Source organism: Mus musculus, chromosome 2 (assembly GCF_000001635.26).
Source record: "Mus musculus strain C57BL/6J chromosome 2, GRCm38.p6 C57BL/6J".
Classification (NCBI taxonomy): Eukaryota; Metazoa; Chordata; class Mammalia; order Rodentia; family Muridae; genus Mus; species Mus musculus.
In genome coordinates this window covers 177321533-177343969 of record NC_000068.7, presented here as the reverse complement: position 1 = coordinate 177343969, position 22437 = coordinate 177321533, and the positions used below count along the sequence as shown (strand labels likewise).

The following is a 22437-nucleotide window of genomic DNA, read 5'->3' as shown; positions in this document are numbered from 1 at the left end:
CTTTTGGGCCTCAATTCTTTACATGAATCTTCAACACAAGATGGAGTTGAAACGTTATTTGGTATTGGTTGGGTTATAAGTAAAGGAGAATGTCCTTAAAATGGTTGCTTTTTCAGAGAAATATATAATTGTCAATCTTGGAATCACTGATAATTTCAACGGCATGGAACAGATCATAGTGCCCTAGAGATAGTTGGAATAGTGTTCCTCCCTGTTTTCTGAAGTTAGAAGTGGTGGTTTTTCTGTGTTCTGATTTTCCATGCAACTCTTTTGTATATTTATTTTCTATTGATATCATAAAACATACCATAGACAAAAGAAATTATAATTGAAGGCATCATTTTGGGCTTACAGTTCCAAAGCATTAGAGTCAATAGTGGCAGTGTAAACACATGACATCCGGTAAAGCTGAGAGCTCATATTTTGAACCTGAGACAAGAGGTAGCTAGCAAAGTGAGCATGGTCAGAAGATATTAAAACCTGAATATGCACCCATATGACACATCTTTCCAAAAGGCCACACCTGTGCTCCTTTGAAAACAGTCTGACCAACTAAAAAAATAAGTATTGAAACATATAAGTCTATGGGAGTCATTCTCATTTAACTGTCACATGTTTTTTCAAAAGTCAAAACTACTTTTTATCTGTCCACACTGTACCATATGCTTAAGAGAGATTGTTATATTTCATAAATCCAATGTCACAAAAGAAACAATCCTTAGCAGAAATAATCAGAATATAGGAAAAAATGAACTGACCAAATGAGACCAAAATTTAACAGTGAAAACAACAAAACTTATAACTTCCAGTTCAGCATCTTGGGATTATGGTGAAATTGCCTTAACCACAAGGTTTTAGGTACTCCCACTTCTCCAGCTATGTCACTTGCAGCAAACATAGCTTCTTTTCAGCAAGCTCCATTAACCATTTGTGGCTTTCCTCAAAGTTGGTACTTGAATATCTAATATCTCCTTTACAGTATTTTATTTTATTTTATTTTATTTTATTTTATTTTATTGAAAGTGGGTTAGTTGGCATGCAGGGATCATTCAGTGGTTAAGAGCACTGTTCAAACCCATTACTTTTCCTAGGTCTCACATGGCTGATCAACATGTTCTGTAAGTACACTTCCATAAGAACCATAAATCAAAATAGTTGGGTATAAGCTAGTATTGGCATTGCTTTGGATGTTAACATAAATGAGACCTTTCCTATAAGTCCTGATATAGATTAAAAACTTAGTGGCATAAAAATATTCCTCTGTTGCCAAGTTCCAGTCCTGGGCTAGAAGGAGTGTTCTGAGAAAGGGGTATCTGGGAGCATCAAAAATAAAGGGAAGGCAGTTTATTCATCACTACAAGGTAACAACCTATGCTCTGCTGGAAACAGTTTTCTACCCTGCGTTCATTCTGTTCTGTGCTCATTTTATCTGATCTGCCTCTCTGGAGATCTTCAAGCAGCAATCCATGAGAATCTTCTACAAGAAATTCTCTCTTGCTATTCTAAAAAATTCTCTGGGTAGGTCATCTCTTGGAGATCAGAGTCCAGTCTTTTATTTTACATACCAATCCAGTCATTTACTCCAAGTTTCCATTTGATTATCTTAAGAATGTGCATCCCTGAGCACACACCTGATTCTTAGCAGAAAGCAAGTACACATTTTCTTATAAAATTGCAGAAGAATTTAGAGGTCTACCTGCCTCTGTTAAGCACAAATACTAAACTAGCTGAGTGCAACCCAGTCCTGAAATTCCATTTCGAAAACACCTGGGCTTAACCTTGATCTGTTCCAGGCTGATATTTAACTCAGGAATTTCTTTGGCTTTGTAAATATAGATAACAGCTATAACAACAAAAACTTATCTGGGTTAAATCTCTTGTGATCACCACTCTCTAAGTCTCATTATCTTCTATATCCTTCCTTAGTATCTGTCTGATAAGTTGGCCCACAGCACACCTACTTTCTTTCCTTTAGATTTGTGAAGCTCCTCATAGTTCAATTTGCATCATTGTTTTTTGAGGAATTACATATTTGGAACCTAAGATTTTAGAGGTCTTTTCCACAGCCTTAAGGGCTGTCCTGAAGTTTGCAGCATTTACCATTTTACTGAGACATTAGCCACCCCTTTGCCTCCTGGTCTTGTAGCCATAATGGGGTCATTAATATTAACAGGGAAGACATTTTTTTGTTTTGTTTTGTTTTTTGTTTTTTGTTTTTTTTTTTTTTTTTTTGAGACAGGGTTTCTCTGTGTAGCTCTGGCTGTCCTGGAACTCAGTTTGTAGACCATGCTGGCCTCGAACTCAGAAATCCACCTACCTCTGCCTCCCAAGTGCTGGGATTAAAGGTGTGTGCCACCACGCCCGGCTCAGGGAAGACATTCTTTAAAGCAATATTGTAATGGTTTTTATATTCTTGGACCACGGAGTGGCACCATTTGGAGGTGTGGCCCTATTGGAATAGGTATGACCTTTTTGGAGTATGTGTGTCAGTTGGGTGTGGGCTTAATACTCTCACGCTATGTGCCTGGAAGGCAGTCTTCCACTAGCAGCTGTTGGATGAAGACATAGAACTCTTAGCTCTGCCTGCACCATGACTGCCTGGATGCCACCATGCTCCCACCTTGATGATAATGGACTAAACCTCTGAACCCATAATCCAGCCCCAATTAAATGTTTTTTTGTTTGTTTTTTTATAAGACTTCCTTGGTTTTGTTGTCTGTTCATAGCATTAAAACCCTGACTAAGACATCTTGTGTTCTCCTGAAGGGAAGTATTTACAGAGACAAAGTTTGGAGCAGAGGCTGAAAGGATGACCATCCAAGACTGCCCAATCTAGGGATTCATCCCATAAACAACCACCAAAACCAGACACTGTTGTAGATGCCAACAAGAGTTTGCTGACAGGATCCTTCAGTCTTTGCTCCAAACTTTGTCTCTGTAAATCCTTCCACGATTATTTTGTTCTCCCTTCTAAGAACAATTGAAGTATCCACACTTTGGTCTTCCTTCTTCTTGAGTTTTAAGTGTTTTGCAAATAGTATCTTAGGTACTCTGAGATTCTGGGCTAATATCCACTTATCAGTGAGTGTATATCAAGTGTGTTCTTTTGTGATTGAGTTACCTCACTCAGGATGATATCCTCCAGATCCATCCATTTGCCTAAGAATTTCATAAAGTCACTGTTTTTAATAGCTGAGTAGTACTCAGTTGTGTAAATGTACCACACTTTCTGTATCCATTCCTCTGTTGAGGGGCATCTGGGTTCTTTCCAGCTTTGGCTATTATAAATAAGGCTGCTATGAACATAGTGGAGTATGTGTCCTTATTACAAATTGGAACATCTTCTGGGTATATGCCCAGGAGTAGTATTATTGGATATTCTGGTAGTACTATATCCACTTTTATGGGGAACCACCAAACTGATTTCCAGAGTGGTTGTAAAAGCTTGATGGCCCACCAGCAATGGAGGAGTGTTCCGCTTTCTCAACATCCTCACCAGCATATGCTATCTCCTGAATTTTTGATCTTAGCCATTCTGACCGGTGTGAGTGGAATCTCAGAGTTGTTTTGATTTGCATTTCCCTGATGATTAAGGATGTAGAACTTTTTTTCAGGTGCTTATCAGATATTCTGTATTCCTCAGTTGAGAATTCTTTGTTTAGCTTTGTAACCCATTTTTTAATCTGGTTATTTAATTTTCTGGAGTCCACCTTCTTGAGTTCTTTAAATATATTGGATATTAGTCCCCTATCTGATTTAATATTGGTAAATATCTTTTCCCAATCTGTTGTTAGCCTTTCTGTCTTATTGACAGTGTCCTTTGCCTTACAGAAGCTTTGCAATTTTATGAGGTCCCATTTGTTGATTCGCGATCTTACAGCACAAGCCACTGCTGATCTGTTCAGGAATTTTTGCCTTATGCCCTTATCTTTGAGGCTCTTGCACATGTTCCTTTCTATAAGTGTCAGTGTCTCTGGTTTTATGTCGAGTTCCTTGATCCACTTACACCTGAGTTTTGTACAAGGAGATGAGAATGGATAATTTTGCATTCTTCTACATTCTACCCACCACTTGAGGTAGCACCATTTGTTGAAAATGTTTTCCTTTTCCACTGGATAGTTTTTGCTCCTTTGTCAAAGATCAAGTGACTTCCTCCTTTCCAGTATGAATCCCCTTAATTTCCTTTTATTGCCTAATTGCTCTAGCTAGGATTTCAGGTACTATGTTGAATACATAGGGAGAGAGTGCGCAGCCTTGTCTAGTCCCTGATTTCAGTGAGATTGCTTCAAGTTTCTCTCCATTTAGTTTGATGTTGGCTACTGGTTTGCAGTATATTGCTTTTATTATGTTTAAGTATGGGACTTGAATTCTTGATCTTTCCAAGACTTTTATCATGAATGGGTGTTGGATTTTGTCAAATGCTTTCTCAGCATCTAATGTGATGATCATGCGGTTTTTGTCTTTGAGTTTGTTTATATAGTGTATTTTGTTGATGGATTTCCATATATTAAACCATCCCTGTGTCTCTGGTATGAAGTCTACTTGATCATGAGGGATGATTATGTTGATATTCTTGGATTCTGGCTAAGGATTTATCTATATTGATGATTTCCTCAAAGAACCAGCTCCTGGTTTGGTTGATTCTTTGTATAGTTCTCTTCATTTCCACTTGGTTGATTTCAGCCCTGAGTTTGATTATTTCCTGCCATCTACTCCTCTTGGGTGAATTTGTTTCCTTTTGTTCTAGAGCATTTAGATGTGCTGTCAAACAGCTTGGGTGTGCTCTCTCTAGTTTCTTTTTGTTGGCACTCAGAGCTATGAATTTTCCTCTTAGGACTGCTTTCATTGTGCCCCATAAGTTTGGGTATGTTGTGTCTTCATTTTCATTAAACTCTAAAACGTCTTTAATTTCTTTAATTCTTCCTTGACCAAGTTTATTGAGTAGAGTGTTGTTCAGGTTCCACATGAATGTTAGCTTTCTATTATTTATGTTGTTACTGAAGATCAGCCTTCATCTGTGGTGTTTCTGATAGGATGCATGGAATTATTTCAATATTTTTGTTCTGTTGAGGCCTGTTTTGTGACCAGGCCAGTCAGTTTTCTTCAGTTTATGGACAGTTTTGGAGAAGGTACCATGAGGTGCTGAGAAGAAGATAAATCCTTTTGTTTTAGGATGAAATGTTCTAGAGACAATTGTTAAAATTGTTTCATAACTTCTGTTAGTTTCACTGTTTCTCTGTTTAGTTTCCATTTCCAGGATCTGTTCATTGATGAAAGTAGGGTATTAAAGTCCCCCACTATTATTGTGTGAGGTGTGATGTGTGCTTTGAGTTTTAGCAAAGTTCCTTTAATGAATGTGGATGTTCCTGCATTTCGAGCATAGATGTTCAGAATTGAGAGTTCATCTTGGTAAATTTTACCTTTGATGAGTAAGAAGTGTCCCTCCTTATCATTTTTGAGAACTATAAGTTAAAAGTCAATTTTATTCAAATGGTCCCAGCTTGTTTCTTGGGACCATTTGCTTGGAAAATTGTTTTCCAGCCTTTTACTCTAAGGTAGTGTCTGTCTTTGTCCTGGAGGTGGGTTTCTGTATGCACCAATATGTTGGGTTCCTCTTATGTAACCTGTCTGTTAGATATTAAGAGATATTAAGAAAAGTAATTGTTGTTTCCTGTTATTTTTATTGTTAGAATTGGTATTCTGTCCTTGTGGCTCTGTTCTTTTAGGTTTGTTGAAGGACTACTTTCTTGCTTTTTCTAGGGTGTAGTTTCAGTCCTTGTGTTGGAGTTTTCTCTTTATTATCCTTTGAAGGGCTGAATTTGTGGAGAGATATTGTGTGAATTTGGTTTTGTCATGGAATACTTTGATTTCTCCATCTATGGTAATTGAGAGTTTTGCTGGGTATAGTAGCCTGGGCTGGCACTTGTTTTCTCTTATGGTCTGTATAACATCTGTCCAGGATCTTGTTGCTTTCATAGTCTCTTGTGAGAACTCTGGTGTAATTCTAATAGGTCTGTCTTTATGTTACTTGACTTTTTTTCCCTTATTGCTTTTAATATTCTATCGTTATTTAGTGCATTTGTTCTGATTATTACATGTAGGGAGGAATTTCATTTCCGGTCCAGTGTATTATGAGTTCTGTATGCTTCTTGTATGTTCATGGGCATCACTTTCTTTAGGTTAGGGATGTTTTCTTCTATAATTTTGTTGAAGATATTTACTGACCCTTTAAATTGAAAATCTTCAATCGCCTCTAATACCCATTATCCTTAGATTTGGTCTTCTCATTGTGTCCTGGATTTCCTGGTTATTTTGGGTTAGGATCTTTTTGCATTTTACACATCCTTTTATTTTTGTGTCCATGTTTTCTAAGGAATCTTCTGCACCTGAGATTCTCTCTTCCATCACTTGTTTTCTCTTGGTGATGCTCAAATCTATGACCCATGATTTCTTTCCTAGGATTTCTATCTCCAGAGCTGTCTCCCTTTGGGTTTTCTTTATTGTTTCTAATTCCATTTTTAGGTCTTGGATGGTTTTGTTCAATTCCTTCACCTGTTTGTTTGCGTTTTCCTATATTACATAAAGGATTATTGTGTTTCCTCTTTAAGGACTTATAGCGGTTTAACTGTGTTGTCCTATGTATCTTTAAGGGAAATATTAATGTCCTTCTTAAAATCTTTACAAACATCAGAAGATATGGTTTGTTGGGTTATCCAGGATTTGCTGCGGTGGGATTGCAGGTTTCTGATGATGCCAAGTGTTTTTGGTTTCTGTTGGTAAGATTCTTATGTTTGCCTTTTGCCATCTGGTAATCTCTGGTGTTAGATGTTCTAGCTGTCTCTGACTGGAGCTTGTTCCTTCTGTATGTCTGTAAGCCTCTGTCAGTACTCCTGGGAGACCAGCTCTCTCCTGAGTTCCTGGGTCAGAGCACTCCCTACAGGCCAACTCTCCTTTGTCAGGAAAGGTGCACAGAGGACTGAGGATCAGCCCCACCTCCTGGCTGAGGAAGAAGGACTGAAGGGATCCTGTCCAAGAACCTCTTTTCCTTCTGCAGCCCACGTGCTCTCCTGTGTGGACCCGCCTCAAAGACACCCTGGATAGAAAATTAGCAATAGCATTTCTACAAACCAGGAGAAGATAGCCTAGTAAAAAGAGAGCCCAAAAATCAATCCAGGCATATATAGTCAACAAAATTTTGTCCCCAAAGTACTCTTTGAGTCATCTCTTTAACCACTCAGGGCCCGTTTTTTCATTTATTTTTTAAAGGTTCTTAATGGTTAGACTTTCTTTTTAGTTCTTTGTACATTCTATCTATGATTCTCTTTCAGATGAACATCTGGCAGAAAGGCCTCTCCTGTCTTGTGAGCCTCTCCTCTTCACTCACCTGACACTTCAGTGTACAGCTGCATATGGTCCCCTTTGTCAGTAATTGCTCTCATCCTCTGCAGCACAAGGGTCCTGTTTAGAAATTCCTCTCCTGTACTTCTATGTTGATGCAGATTCGTTGATGTTTCTGGCTCAGCCTTGGAGTACAAAGTCCTGTTTTGATGTCCTTGATCCAATTGGAATTAAGTTCTGTGCAGGATGAAAAGATTGGCTTCTTTTTCCTGAATATTGATTGTCAGATGTAGGGGTGCATGTAGGAATGTGTATGACTGTGGGGATATGTTTTGCATGTGTGTGGAGATGTATATGATCCTGTTTGTGTTTGAGCATGTAGGTAGGATGCATGTGTATGTGTGAGCACAGGGCTTGCACATGCATATGTGTGTGTGTGTGTGTGTGTGTGCTCATGTGTGCATGTATGTGTGTCATCTGGTGTTTTGGGTGTTTGTGCATGTGAGTGTGAGCAAATGTGCTTGGGTTACATATGTGAATGTGTGTATGAGAATATGGGGCAGTGCATGTGTGAATGTCTTTCTGTGAAGCTGTTTCAGGGGTGCATTTGTGTTTGTGTGAGCATGTGGGGGAAAGAGTTTCTTGTGTGTATATGTTTGTATGTGTGTGTAAGGGAGCATGTGCGCAAGTGAGGGTCAGGCATGTGGTGTGCATTTGTGTGTTAGCATGTTTATGGGTAAGTATGTGTGCATATGTGGGTGTGAGCATGTGACTGAGAATGGGAGATGCATGTGTGTATGTTTCTGCATGTGAGAGGTGCATAAGCATGTGCATTTATGTGTGTGTGAGAGCATGTGAGTTGGGTTAATGTATGAATGTGTGTGTGTGTGTGTGTGTGTGTGTGTGTGTGTGTCTTTGTCAGAGATAATGTGACCTTATGCAGTTATATCTGGATCTTCTATTCCAGTGGTTCAATCCGTGTCTGGTTATGTGTCAGTACCATTCTGACTTTTATTACTTCAGCTTTGTAGCCTAATTTGAAATCAAGTATGGTGATGACCTGCAATACGGCCGAACACAGGGGTATTTTAAACAAATAAAATCACTGGTAGATTTTCTTGTTAATAAGTTAAATGAATTATTTGAAAACATAGAAACTTTTAAAATAGTTTTATTTCACGCCTTGTTTCTAGCTGGTACCACCTGCATGACACAACCAAAAAACATTGAGCACTATTTGAGGTCGCCACAAGAGGGCAACCAAAACCTTCCTGACTTGTGGGATTCTCAGGGAATGGGAGAGTGGGGTGGAGGGTGGGGGTGATGGCAAGCTAGCTTTTGTTTTTCTTTGGACAGACTCTGTCACTTTTGCCCTTGTCCTCCGTGCATCCACTTTTCATCTTAGACAGGTACATCCTTGAAGTCTGTACATTAGCATCAGCTCTTATGTCCCAACACTGAGGTGGGATCCTGGCTCCATGGCAGTGACAGTTCACAAGATGTCACAGGAGCTTCTCATGTGTCAACTACCCAAGGAATTAGCTTTCAGGCACTGACCCTGGACAATGATTACAGCAAGTTTTTAATGGGGTGTTTGTTGTTAAATGTATCCTGGGGAGATGGAAAGGAACTTCTGTTCCTTCCAGATAGAGCATGTTGAGAGATAAGAGATGGCTCCACCCAAGTATTGCTTTGTTGCTGCGAATAAATACCCAATAAAAATATTTTAGGGTTATGGGAAAGAAAGGTTTATCTTGGCCCATGTTTTGTTGGAAGTCCATCATGGTGAGAAAGGCAGTGATGGAAGTGGGAGACAGGATGGGGAGGACAGTGAGATAGCTGGGAGGAGGGGGGGCAAGTGATTAAGAAGGCAACTAGTGGGAAGAGGGAGGCAGGAGGGGGAGAGGGAGCTAGGTAGGAGTGGAATGCAGGGTTCAGAGTTGAAAGTAGCCTGTCACATTTCATCTTTTGTCAGGACATAGGGAGATTAAAAAGTGTTCCTCTCATTTTCCACCTTAGCTGGGCCAACATTTGGAGCTATTTCAATCTGGGTGACTTTGATCCATTTTTTTTTTTTTTTAGCTTCTCTCAAACTCCCCCAAACAACCAACATTTTGTCTCTGAAGTGATTTCAAGCCCAGTGAATGGGAGAGAAATTATTATTGAGCTTTTCGGATTATGGTTGACATAGTCAGCTAGCTGAGTCACTAACAAAGCAACCCAATATGGGGGATGACTTGGAGGAGTTGAATCCCTGGAGTTTGCTATACTGCTTGCAGGCAGTGCTACCAGGGAGTCATCTCTCCCTTAGGAACTGGTTCTTGCTTATACAACCCCATTGGGAACACTGTGAGTACCATAACCTCCTTCTGAGTTAGTTTCAGATTGGAGGTAATATACAGCTGTGAGTCAAGCCAGGGTTAGCATAGTAGGAATCTGCTGTTTCCTGGCTGGAGAAATGAATGATGCCTGACAGAGAGTGAGACTGAGGGAGGCTGTCCATCAAGAGATAGACTAGTGAGATGTGTGCACTTGGCATTCTTTGGACAATGCCTTTCATGCCATATATACTTTATGTTTCATTTTTAAAAATCCTCAAAAGAGAAACAAAATGTTTAAATTTATTAGTATGTCTCAATGCTATTGTTACAATAAAATACCCTAGGAAAAGCAAATGGGAAAGAAAAGGTCATTTTAGCTCATAGTTCTGTAGTATGGTCCATGGTGATATAATGTTGCAGTGTCAAGAGCCTGAGACAAGAGTGCACACCTATCGACAGTCAAGAGCATAGAGTGCTCAGAGCATTTTTGCTAGTGCACAGTTCACTTTCTCCATTCTTTTACAACCAGGGTCCCTGCTTAGGAAATGGAGCAACTCACGGTGATAAGTCTCTTCATCTTAATTAATATAACTCTGACAGTATCCCACAGCTATTGTGAAAGGCTAACCTGATTCAGATGATGCCTCCTTGAGACTTTCCTACCATATGATTGAAGATTGTGCTAAATTGAGAATTGGTTTAAAGTTCCATGGGTGTGCTCCACAATACCTAGTCTTTGAGAATAATAAGGAATCCCAGTAATATGACAAATATTAAATTGTTAACAAAACACCACAAATGCCTGACTGTAATGGCCAGTAACTTTATCTGTCTTCATGTCATTTTGAACATCCAGAATAGAAAAACAATGTAGGCAATGACTAGTTTCATATTTAATTGCTTATCCTGTTAAACCAGTTGCAAATAGAAAGCATGAGAAGGTATCAATAGTTAAATGTACATTGTTTAAGATTTTTAAAATTCAGATATATAAGTAACATCCATTTGCCATAATTGATTAGGTATGTGTTCTCAAGGATTAACACCATTATGTGGTACAGGAAGAAGTTGAGGACACTGAAGACAAGTTTTTATAAATTGACATGCACGTTTTCTAGAAATACCAAATTGTTGTCTCAAACTATTAGTATTTTAATGATGTATAGAATGAGAGTGTTTCTCTTAGTGCATTTGACTATGCCAGGGCCTAGCAAACACAAAAGTGGATGCTCACAGTCAGCTATTGGATGGATCACAGGGCCCACAATGGAGGAGCTAGAGAAAGTACCCAAGGAGCTAAAGGGAACTGCAACCCTATAGGTGGAAAAACAATATGACTAACCAGTACCCCAGAGCTCTTGTCTCTAGCTGCATATATATCAAAAGATGGCTTAGTCGGCCATCACTGGAAAGAGAGGCCCATTGGTCATGCAAACTTTATATGCCCCAGTATAGGGAAACGCCAGGGCCAAAAAGTGGGAGTGGATAGGTAGGGGAGTGGGGGACTTTTGGGATAGCACTGGAAATGTAAATGAGGAAAATACCTAATAAAAAATATTTTTTAAAAAAAGAACACTGACTGCTCTTCCGAAGGTCCTGAGTTCAAATCCCAGCATCCACATGGTGGCTCACAACCATTTGTACTGAGATCTGATGCCCTCTTCTGGAGTGTCTGAACTACAGTGTACTTACAATAAATAAATAAATAAATAAATAAATAAATAAATTAATTAATTAATTAATTAAATTAAATTAAATTAAATTACATTTAAAAAAACAAAACAAAAAACAAAACAAAAATGAGAGTGTGTGGCTGAACTATTCCTGTGTAATGCCTATACTCTGCCTGATATGCAAACCTGCTGTGGCATTGCCCTCATTAAGGTGTCTGGGCAATCCAGTATGAGCTTTTAAATGACCTATAAACTAAGGAACAGTACATGCTCTTAAATTAAGTTGCATTTGCATAAATAATTCCAAAATTTGAGAACTAGCAGTAACTAAAAATGGAACAAAGTCAAGCAATTATAAACCATGAGGTATATACTGGCCATCAGTATATAAATTCAAAGCTTGATTTTTTCAATGTTTCAAAAACAGTGGCTATAATACATTTTTCAAATATTTGTGAAGCAGTGGGGAAACTCAAGAGAATAAACATATGATCCAATTACGCATGCTACCTTCCCTTTATATGAGCTGTCTATAAACACAATAAATGCATTCTCTATCTATCAGCTGAATGAGTAAATTTACAGGAAATTCAAAAGTATGCATAGAGGAAAATTCTAACAACTTGCCTTTTGGATAACAATTATCAAATTTGCCTAAAATGTTTGCACATTCAATAGACTAAATATAAGCATTCTTCAGTAACCAATTTAATTGCTGTTTGAAATAAGAAATAAATATTTCATCAGGTTCTTTTCCAAAATACTTTTGTGATTCTATCCTACAATTGTGTATCAACAAAGCTACAGTTTCATAGTAGGGGGTGTAAACTTTACTTGGAGATGAAGAAAGATGAATACACATTAATGGTCCCTTTTGCTAAAGGACTGCTGAGAAATAGTCAACAATTGATCATAATCTATATATCTGTTGTTGGCTAATAGCTTCCTCTACTTTCAGCAAAGCTTTTCATTACTCATCAGTTATTTTTCCAGGGGAATTAGGATTTGCACTTTCCTTGAGAAATAACAAACAGACATTTAAGTTCTTCTGTGGCAAGCTTAAGGTGAGGTCTTAGCCAACTTACATTTCCTAACAGCTTTTGAAAATCATTTAAAGTAAGTAAGCTATCTTTTCTTATTTGAATTTTCTGGGCAACAATTTCTTTAGTGTATAACTGATGCCCCAAATCTTGAAAAGAATATTGTCTTTGAATCTTTTCTTCTCCAACATTTTAAAGCTTTTTGTACAATAACAAAGGCCTGTAGTAAAACTCTTTCAGAGGGAACATCTAATAAAATTTCCATATCATGATAAATACACACAGTAGGATTCAAAGTCCTAAACTCTTGTATTGAAGCAGAAACAAATTTTTGACAAAATGGAGGGCTACTGACCCATCCTTGAGCAATTCCATTGACGGGAGTCCAATGATATCGCTTCATGGCTTATTTAAAATTTCAAGCAGATACATCAAATGCAAACCTTTTACAACCCTCAAGATGCAAAGGAATACTATAAAACTGATGATTTAAGTCTATAATAATCTTACACCTATTTTTTTGAAACAGCAGCTGGAGTAGGTAAGCCAGGTATGAATGTCCTCTTAAGTCCCTGGTTCATTATCCTTTCACACATCTTAAGTTTTGAACTTTCTTTTGGGTCATTGGAATAACCAGTCCTTTGGAGGTGAGGGAGTACATCAGCTCCAGTGCCTACTAATCCTTCAAAACAGTTTCCGTCAATTAGTAATTTAAGGTTAGGTCTCTTAATAGCAACAGATTGGACCCAGTACACATCAGTGAAACCAAAGCCACCTTGTCCTCTCACACTTTTAGCAGATGCAAGGGAACTAAATTAAGTTGAACAATTTCTTTTGTTAGCAGGTACACTTATAATGGGGCAGCCATAATTCTAATTTCTCCTGCATAATCATTGTCTATAATATGTGAATAGATCTGCAGTATTTTTATAATAGTGCTGCTTCAGTCCAGAACTTATCTCTGGTCCTTGGAGGCAATGGGCCAAAAACTCCTGTAGGCAGTGTTTGGACCCCCATTTCTGAGGCCAGTACAGGAGATCCTAAAACTCAGTAATCTCCCTGCCTCTGTGCTCTAATTTGGTTCTCTGTCCATACCTGATGGCAACAAAGGCCAGGAAAGCCAGCAAGGCCACAATATCTGTCTTGTGTTTCCTGCTCTGTGCTGTAGTTTGCTCATAACCATCACGTGGAACATACTTGCAGTTGACCTGAACCCAGTCAGAAGCCACAGAAAAAATTCTTGTTTCCTAAAATCTCTAATATCTTTAATAGCTAATATCCTGGCCAACTGCCCACTTGCAGGACAAATTGGTGACTCCAATGTAAGCTGATTGATGGGCTATGCAAGCTCTTCAGCTTGATTCTAGGAGGAAGAAGAAGTGCCTCCTGAGTGCAGTGCTTAGACATCAGGCAAGTTCTAAATTTGCACAGCAGTGAACAAAGGGCACTGCCCACAAAGGGGAGAAGCAGGCAGATAGGCAGCATTGATCTGGAATCTTAGCCCCTCCCAAGGGCCTGGCGGGAGAACAGACAGATCAGCTATTGGAGGAGACTCACTACTGCTACTGTCCTACAAAGCCGCAGATCTGAAAAAGGATTGGCCCAGGCTGGAACCACTAAGCTGTGTCCTTTCAACACACTCTAACCCTAAGGGTGGTGCTCATGTCACTCAAGACTCACTAGCCAATCAGAATCCCCACACGGAGCTGCCAGTCAGAAGAGGAGGTGGCTCTTCCTGGTACTAAGCCATTGAGTTCCTCTCTGTAACTCTGGTGACCTGAGTGTTTCTATGTGTTGTGTTCTTACTGTCTTCATTGAGTGCTGCGAGGGTAGCTCAGACAATCTCAGGACTTCAGACATGGTAAGTGCAAAGTCATCTCCTGTAAAGATGGGGAGCAAGCTTCTTAGCAAAGGATGCCTGTGTGGTAGGTCTTAACAGCGCATGGATGGTAAGCATCAGCCAGGCATATTGGGCCACCTGTGTGCTCCTTTGTGGACCTAGTCTCTCCTTGGACCCAGCTGTAGCCTCTGAATAACTTTATTGTCTGGCAGCATCTGGACAAAATCTTTGTGGCAGGGGCTTGTGTGTGGAAATACACTTGGCAGGATGAGAACCAGAGGAACAGCTTACTGTGTACACTGTCAGGTAAAACAGTGCAGACAAAAGCTAGGTCACAGACCAAAGGGAAAGGGATTGTGCTGCAGGGGTCAATGTTATGGAGAAGGACCTGATTCAGTCAGTGAGAATGATTTTGTAATTTTACAAACTGTATTCATTTATGCATAAAACTAGATTGGTGATTGTTTTATTTGGACAGGTTAGCTTGAGCCAGTGGGTAATGAATTCCCATTTTAGGATCTGTATTATGTAGATTTGTGCAATCCTTGTTGACATATTTAATTGAGCTCAGAAATGTAAAACACATGCCATTAGCTGCCTCTGTGTGTCAGATTAATGATCTCAGTAGTTAACAAAGCACATAGGGGCAAGGTCAAACACTATCTCATTAATGCCATTCCTTCTTCCAAGAAAGTCCTGATCATTTTCTAATCAGTACAGTGACATATTTTTAAATTTTTTTTCTTTTTTAAAGATTTATTTATTTATTATATGTAAGTACACTGTAGCTGTCTTCAGACACTCCAGAAGAGGACATCAGATTTCATTATGGATGGTTTTGAGCCACCATGTAGTTGCTGGGATTTGAACTCTGGACCCTTCGGAAGAGCAGTCGGCGCTCTTAACATCTGAGTCATCTTGTCAGCCCCATATTTATCTTTTTAAAAAGCCAGGTTTTGGTATTACCTTTTTTTTTTTTTTAAAGATTTACTTACTATTATATCTAAGTAGACTGTAGCTGTCTTCAGACACTCCAGAAGAGAGCATCAGATTTCATTATGAATGGTTGTGAGCCACCATGTGGTTGCTGGGATTTGACTCAGGACCTTTGGAGAGCAGTCCGTGCTCTTAACCACTGAGCCATCTCTCCAGCCCTTGGTATTACTTTTTAAATTTCATTTTCTTTATGCATAGGTGCCCTGATCTTTTACTTGTTTCTATTCTCCAATGTTTCCAGAAATCAATAGTTTCATTCCTATTTGTAAAGAGATTACATATCTGTCTGTTTACAGCAACATCTGTAGTTCAGGCTTTCCTTATTCCATTTAGTTAATACTTGCTTTGAGCATTTGAGCCTAAAAACTTTCTTGCTCTTTCTGAGGGTAGAAGACTGATGGCTACTGTGATTATCACCTGTAGCCTAACAGCTGAGGATTAAGCAATGTGGCCTTTGCTCTATCTCAGAAGGAACTGCTGGGCTCTAACTTTTAGCCTGCAAGTCAGAAGTCACAGGAAGAAAATGGGATGCTCAAAGAAGTGGTTATGGAGTTTATTACTAAGTTGTCACAAGTTACCTATGAAAGCTATCTAAGAGGAAAAGCGAAAAGATCCTAAGTGGGGAAGGGCAAAAAACTTCTCCTTTCTCTTTTCTTTATCTCTTTGTCCTCATTACTTATACATCCTTCAGTATACGTGATCACATGTTACCAAGTTCATCACAAGTTCTCATAAAAATCAAATCATAAACTGAAATAGAAGTTTATAACAGAGAATGGTTACATGCATATCCATTAGGAGTAATTACTAATGGCTAAGTATCCATCACCTGTATCAGATCCTCAGGTTCCCTGAAGGTTTAAAACCATAACTAAGTTATTAGTAAAGTTTTGCAGAGATAAACACAGTCCATATTTTATCTTCTAGCCTAGCACCTATAATAAATCATTAGTTTCCTTTTTGTTACCTTTGGTAAATTGTTTTACAACCTCTTGGAATGTGCTCTGAGTAGGAGAAAGTCTGATTACTATCTAAGAGCAATTAATTGGTGATGCTTGGGAGACTGGTGGAGTTTTCTTTGCAGTTTTGAGTATCAGAAATTTACCTAATAGCCGTCTGAATATAAACAGTTTAATTATCACTGAAACCATTTCAGGAATATTTATTGGATTGCCATTAAGACTTCAGTCATCTATTTGTCTATATAACATCACTAGAAAACAGTACATCTTTGTAGATCTGTAGAGTTCTGCTCTAATGGGGTGTGCTTCTACATAGTGATTGTTATATATCTTTAATAATAACAGGAAAAGCATATTCATCTCAGGAATATTTCATACAAGGAATCCATTACAGGCTTGCTTAATAAGGGCACAGATGTTGCAAATTATATAATAATTGTTCGAACATATGGAGGATGGAAAGGTGGCTCAGTGGTTAAGATCACTGACTGCTCTCCTTAAGGTCCTGAGTTCAATTCCTAGCAACCATATGGTGGATCACAACCATGTGTATTGAGATTTGACTCCCTCTTATGGAGTGTCTGAAGACAGCTACAGTGTACTTACATATAATAATTAAATAAATCTTTTATTTAAAAAGTATTTGAACATTTCTGGATGATCACTTGCTAGATATTAGTTTGTCCCATTATGGCTCTGGACAACCCACTTTCAATAAAATAAGAGAATAATGTACAGAAGGTATTAGAGTTACAAGGGCCAGCTTTGAGGAAAGCTACAAGCAGGAAATGGAATTTACTGAAAAGAAGCTATGTGTGCTGCAGGTGACAGAGCTGGAGAAGTGAGAGTATGGAAAACCATGTGGCTAAGGCAATGTCATCATAATCTCAAGATGCTGAACAAGAAGCTATAAGTTTTGTTGTTTTCACTGATAAATTTTGGTGTCTTTGGTCAGTTCATTTTTCAGATGATTTCATTATTTCTGCTAAGGATTGTTTCTTTTGTGACATTGGATGTGCAAAAGAGAACAATCTCTCTTAAGCATATGGTACAGTGTGGACAGATAAAAAGTAGTTTTCATTTTTGAAAAAACATGTGGTAGTTAAATGATAATGGCTCCCATAGATTAAAAGATTTTTTTAATTATTATATGTAAATACTCTGTAGCTGTCTTCAGACACTCCATAAGGGCGAGTCAAATCTCAGCACAGATGGTTGTGAGCCACCATATGGTTTGTAGGATTTGAACTCAGGACCTTCAGGAGAGCAGTCAGTGCTCTTAACCACTGAGCCACCTTTCCATTCTCCATATGTTCGAATACTTTTTTTTTTTTTTAGTTTATCGGACTGATTATGAAGGATTTAACATCTTCTAACCATGCCCACTTTGCTAGCTACCTCTTGTCTAGGTTCAAAATATGAGCTCTCAGCTCTACCTGATGCCATGTGTTTATCCTGCCAGTATTGACTCTAAGGCTTTGGAACAGTAAGCCTACAATGAGCCTTCAATTATATTTTCCTTTGTCTAAGGTGTTTTTCATGAGATCAACAGAAAAGAAATATACAGAGGAGTTCCATGGAAAATCAGAAATCAGAATATCATCCCTTCCAACTATAGAAACCAAGGAGGAATATTTTCTATCTCTAGGTCAGTATGATCTGTCCCATACCTTTGATTTAGGAGTAATCCCAAGATTGACAATTATCTACTTCCCTTAAAAAGCAATCCTTTTAAGAACATTCTCCTTTACTTATAACCCAACCAATTCCACATAACATTCCTGCTCCATCTTGTATTGAAGACTCGTGTAACGAATGGAGGCCCAAAAGCACAGGATTAACTAAAGGTAAAATATGATAAATTCTATATTGTTAAATATGGATGTTTTCTCTAATGTCCCAAGTTAAAGGACAACTTGTCATTTTGACTTATTTTTCCACTATAGTCTTGAGATTTACATAGTATAACTTGTTTCCACTGTTCCACTGTTCATGGTATGTTTTATTTATTTATTTGGTTATTTTCGAGACAGGGTTTCTCTGTGTAGCCCTGGCTATCCTGGACTCACTCAGTAGACCAGGCTGGCCTTCAATTGGGAAATCTGCCTTCCTCTGCCTCCCGAGTGCTGGGACTAAAAGCTCGCACCATCATTGCCCGGCATGGTAGGTTTTATGCACTGCTGATTTTAATTGTATTACCAACTGCAAGGCAAATCCAGTTTTGTAATAGTTACTATTCATCTTAGCCTTGAGTTTGACTCCAAAAAGTTTCTCTGTTTTTACTTACAGCTCATTATCACTCTGAATTCAGAGGAGACTGCGAGATTGGCCTGGAAATAGAACAAATTTTTACTTCATATCATTTAGGTCATTGCTTTCTAGTTCTTGACAGTGTAACTGTACCTATCCTTTAAAAAACTAAGCCTATTTGATTTGGTTTATATTATGGAAGAGAATATGTACACAAGTGTGGCCTCAAATTCAGGAATAAGAATTTGCCTCTACACTTATGGGATTGATAGCATATAATATCATGCTTGGCAATATCATTTTGAAAATGATTATAAGGCACTGATTCTAAACACCTGAAATGACTTTAAGAGTTATTGTATTGTCCCAATTCTTCAGTGCTCTCTTTAAATCTTATTCTCTCTCTCTCTCTCTCTCTCTCTCCTACTCCCTCAGAAATTAACCTGTTATTTTATTTGTATGGATGTTTTGCCTCTGTATGTTTTGTTTCTGTCTGTGCCTGATGGCCACAAAGGCCAGGAAAGCCAGGAAGGCCACCATGTCTTTCATGTGTTTCCTGCTCTGTTCTGAAGCTTGTCTCATAATAATCATGTGGACTTGCAGGTGACCTAAACCCAGCCTGAAGACAGAACAAAATCTTGTTCCCTTAAATCTCTCTTTAATTGCTAACATTCTTGTCACCTGTCCACTTGTGGGCACATTGGTAACTCCAATGTAAGCTGATTCATGGGCTATGTAAGATATCCAGCATGATTCTAGGAGGAAGTAGGAGGCATGCATAGGGAGTGCTGTGGTTGGAGTTCAGATTGATCTCCAAATTTGCAAAACAGTGAACACAGAGACACTGCCCACAAAGGGAAGTAACAGACAATTGAGCAGCATGGATCTGGAATCTTAGTTACTCCCTGGGGCTTTTAGGAGGATGCGCAGGTACTCTATTGGAGCAAAGGCATGAGTGCTACTGATCTGCAAATCTCTACATGTGGAAAACAATTGGCCCAGGTTGGAACTGTGTCCCTTCAGCACACCCTAACCCTAAGGGTAGTTAACATGTCACTCAAGACTCTTGAGCCAACCAGAATCTCTGCACAGCTGCCAGTCAGAAAAGGAGGCAGCTCTTCCTGGTTCCAAGCCAGCAACTTCCTCCCTATAATTCATCTGATCATTGCATTTCTGTGGAATGTGTTTTGAGCGCCTCTACTGAGTGATGTGAGGGGATGTCCCAAGCTCAGAACTCCAGACATGGTAAGTGCAAAGTCATCTGCCACAGAGAAGAGGAGCAAGCAGCTTAGCAAGAAATGCACTTGTAGTACCACTTCCCAGCACCTGGATGGTAAGAAGCAGGCAGCTAGATGAGGCCACCTGTGAGGAGCTTTGTGGGCCTAGTCTCCTCTTGGACCTGGCTGTGGCCTCTGAATAACTTTGTTATTGGGCTGCATCTGCACAAATCATTTCCAGGAGGGGCTACTCTGGAGAAATGTACTTGTCAGGCTGACAAACTTGACAGCCCTTGTTTCTATATTATCTTCTCTACGTTCTGCCCTTAGCAGTTAACATGTAGGTGCAAGATCCATTTGGAGTTGTTTTTGTGGAGGTTGTAGAAGACATTTTATGTGCTGGGTAGCACTCCAATATTAGGCTCTGATGTACAAGAGTAGAGTTGATGATGTTATGGATTCATCAATGCTTATGTAATATTAAGTGACACTAAGTAGAATGTAGCTGAGGTAGGACTGCCTGTAAAACACCTGACAGGTATGTAGTATGCTAAGCAGTCCGGTTAAAGGTTATTATAGCCATATGCATGTTTATTTTCCAGGGTTATCAGAAATTTGTCTTCAAACCATAACAAAAGGGACACATCTGCTATACAGTCAGGCATTAGACCTATGCTGATATCAAAGAACAGCCCCCTAACAAGCTACTCACAATGGCATTATAGGGCCACAACCAACCTTAAGGCCTGGTGTGCCATAAAGATCCGTTTTCCTTCATGGAAAAAGCATAGTTTTTCCTCCAGGGCAGGACTACAGCTGGTGACAGCTCTTTGAAAGGTAAAATAGTATTTTGTTGAGGGCTGGTCCACTCAAATAATGCTTAATCCTAATGTGTGAAGAATTGCATATCTCAATCCTAAATTCCAGACCTTTAAGAGCCTGGAGCCTTAAGGCTTAGGAGCTTGACCTAAGGCCCTTGTGTATTAAGTCCAAAATATTGCTCTTTCCCTTAAGCCAGGATTACCATTAGGAGAAGTGGCAATGGTCTGTGGCTAGGGCTTTTGGGGATGAGAAGCTTCAGATCCCGAGATTCCAACTTTCTCCACAATATGGCGATATGGTTCTCAGTCCCAACTCCACTGGGGGCTTAGTCAGTCATAGTTTTTTGATACTTGGCAGTTCTGTTTTACAGTGCTGTTTTATTAGACTTCTGAGTTTGTCTCAGTGTATGCTAGTTTCTGCAGACTTCATAGAGGTCTCCATTTATTTCCACTTATTCCTGTAAGTAGAATACAACATGCTACTCTTAAAAAGTTTACTTGGCATAAGACATAGCTTCTGTAAGCTGTCCCCACTGCAGCTGTTGTAAATTCTACCTTCTACTTTTGCTATTTTTCTCATCTCCTGGGACCTCCAACTCAGGAACCCATCACTGGAAAATGGCTTGCTATTTCAGGGCTCTGAGGCACTTAATAAATGATTCTGGGGGGTCTTTGGTTTGTATATCTCCTAGCTGTCTTAAGTAGGACTTGTAATCTCCAGTCCATATTTAAATTGTTCAAAATAACCAGGGGACTGAACTGTAAAGAAGCTTATGGATGAGAGCATATGTGGAATCCAAAAAACCTGTTTTTGGCTGGCTGGTCTTTGAGCATTAGCCGCAGCTGAATCCATGATGTCATTAAAATTTTTACTAATTAATATTTTAGTTGTATATGCAGTGATTGCTTTCTGGGATGATATGTTAATTCTGGGAGAGCTGTCTCTTCTTCCCCTTATAAAGATGTTTCTAAGACAAGCTATATTGACTCAGATATATATATATATACTTGATCCTGGTCTGCTGCTCCCCAGGGCAATGACCTTGCTTTCCTCTTGATATAAATTCCTAAATTCTTGAGTTAAAGAATGTAGCAAAGTAGTGTTTTATAATAGCTCATTTGAGTCATATAATGAACTGTTCATTTCTTCTACCTTCAGTAGAGAACAGGAGCAATGGTTTATTGTTATCTCTATCAGGTGAAATAGGGCAGGAGATGGCTAGATTATAGACAAAAGTTTAAGGGAATCTGCTTTAGGTGTCACCACTCTAGAGAATGATAAGTGTCAGGCAGGTTGAATTCTTTTGTAATTTCACAAAATGTATTAAATAATACATGTGATTAAATAAAATAGATTGGTGGGTGCTTAATTAGTGCAAGTTTTCTTGAGCCAGTGATAATGAATTTCTGTTTTAGGATCTGTACTATATAGATATTATGTATCAGAAATGTAAAACACATGCTATTAGCTGTAGCTGTGTGTGTCACATTATAGATCTCAGTAGTTAACAAAGCACATAGGAACAAGGTCAAACACTATCTTATTAATATCATTCCTTCAACCAAGAAAGGTTTGATCTTTTTCAAATCAGTACAGTGATATATTTTCCCAATATAGCTGTGGGTTTGTTGTTGTTATGTTTGTTTTAGCAAACCACTGAGGACAATGAGCTGATTAACAAGAGTGCTTCACAGTGTCTGACATGTGTCCTGCTTTTCTCTGAGCCTTCGCTCATAGCCATTAGGTGGAAAGTGCTTGCAGTTTACCCTAACCCAGCCTGAAGCCACAAAACAAAATCTTATGTCCTAAAATCTCTCTTCAGTTGCTAATATTCTGGCACTGACCCCCTGTGGACTGTTTGGCAACTCCAGTGTCAGCTGATTGTTGGGGTATGCAAGCTATCCAGCTTGATTCCAGGAGGAAGAAGGGGAAGTGCTGGAATTGGAGCTCAAGCAAGCTCCAAACTTTCAAAGCAGTG

General features: G+C 38.9%; 1 long non-coding RNA gene and 1 pseudogene across 1 annotated transcript; one reads left to right on the top strand and one right to left on the bottom strand.

Moving 5' to 3' along the window:
- Gm14412 overlaps nucleotides 1-22437 on the top strand; it is a 130245-nt pseudogene that overhangs the window by 50763 nt on the left and 57045 nt on the right.
- On the bottom strand, nucleotides 2353-21020 carry Gm41986. The gene is made up of 3 exons (XR_878655.3): nucleotides 20935-21020; nucleotides 11519-11521; nucleotides 2353-2365 (listed from the first exon to the last, which is right to left on the bottom strand). It is a non-coding gene; the product is annotated as a predicted gene, 41986 (long non-coding RNA).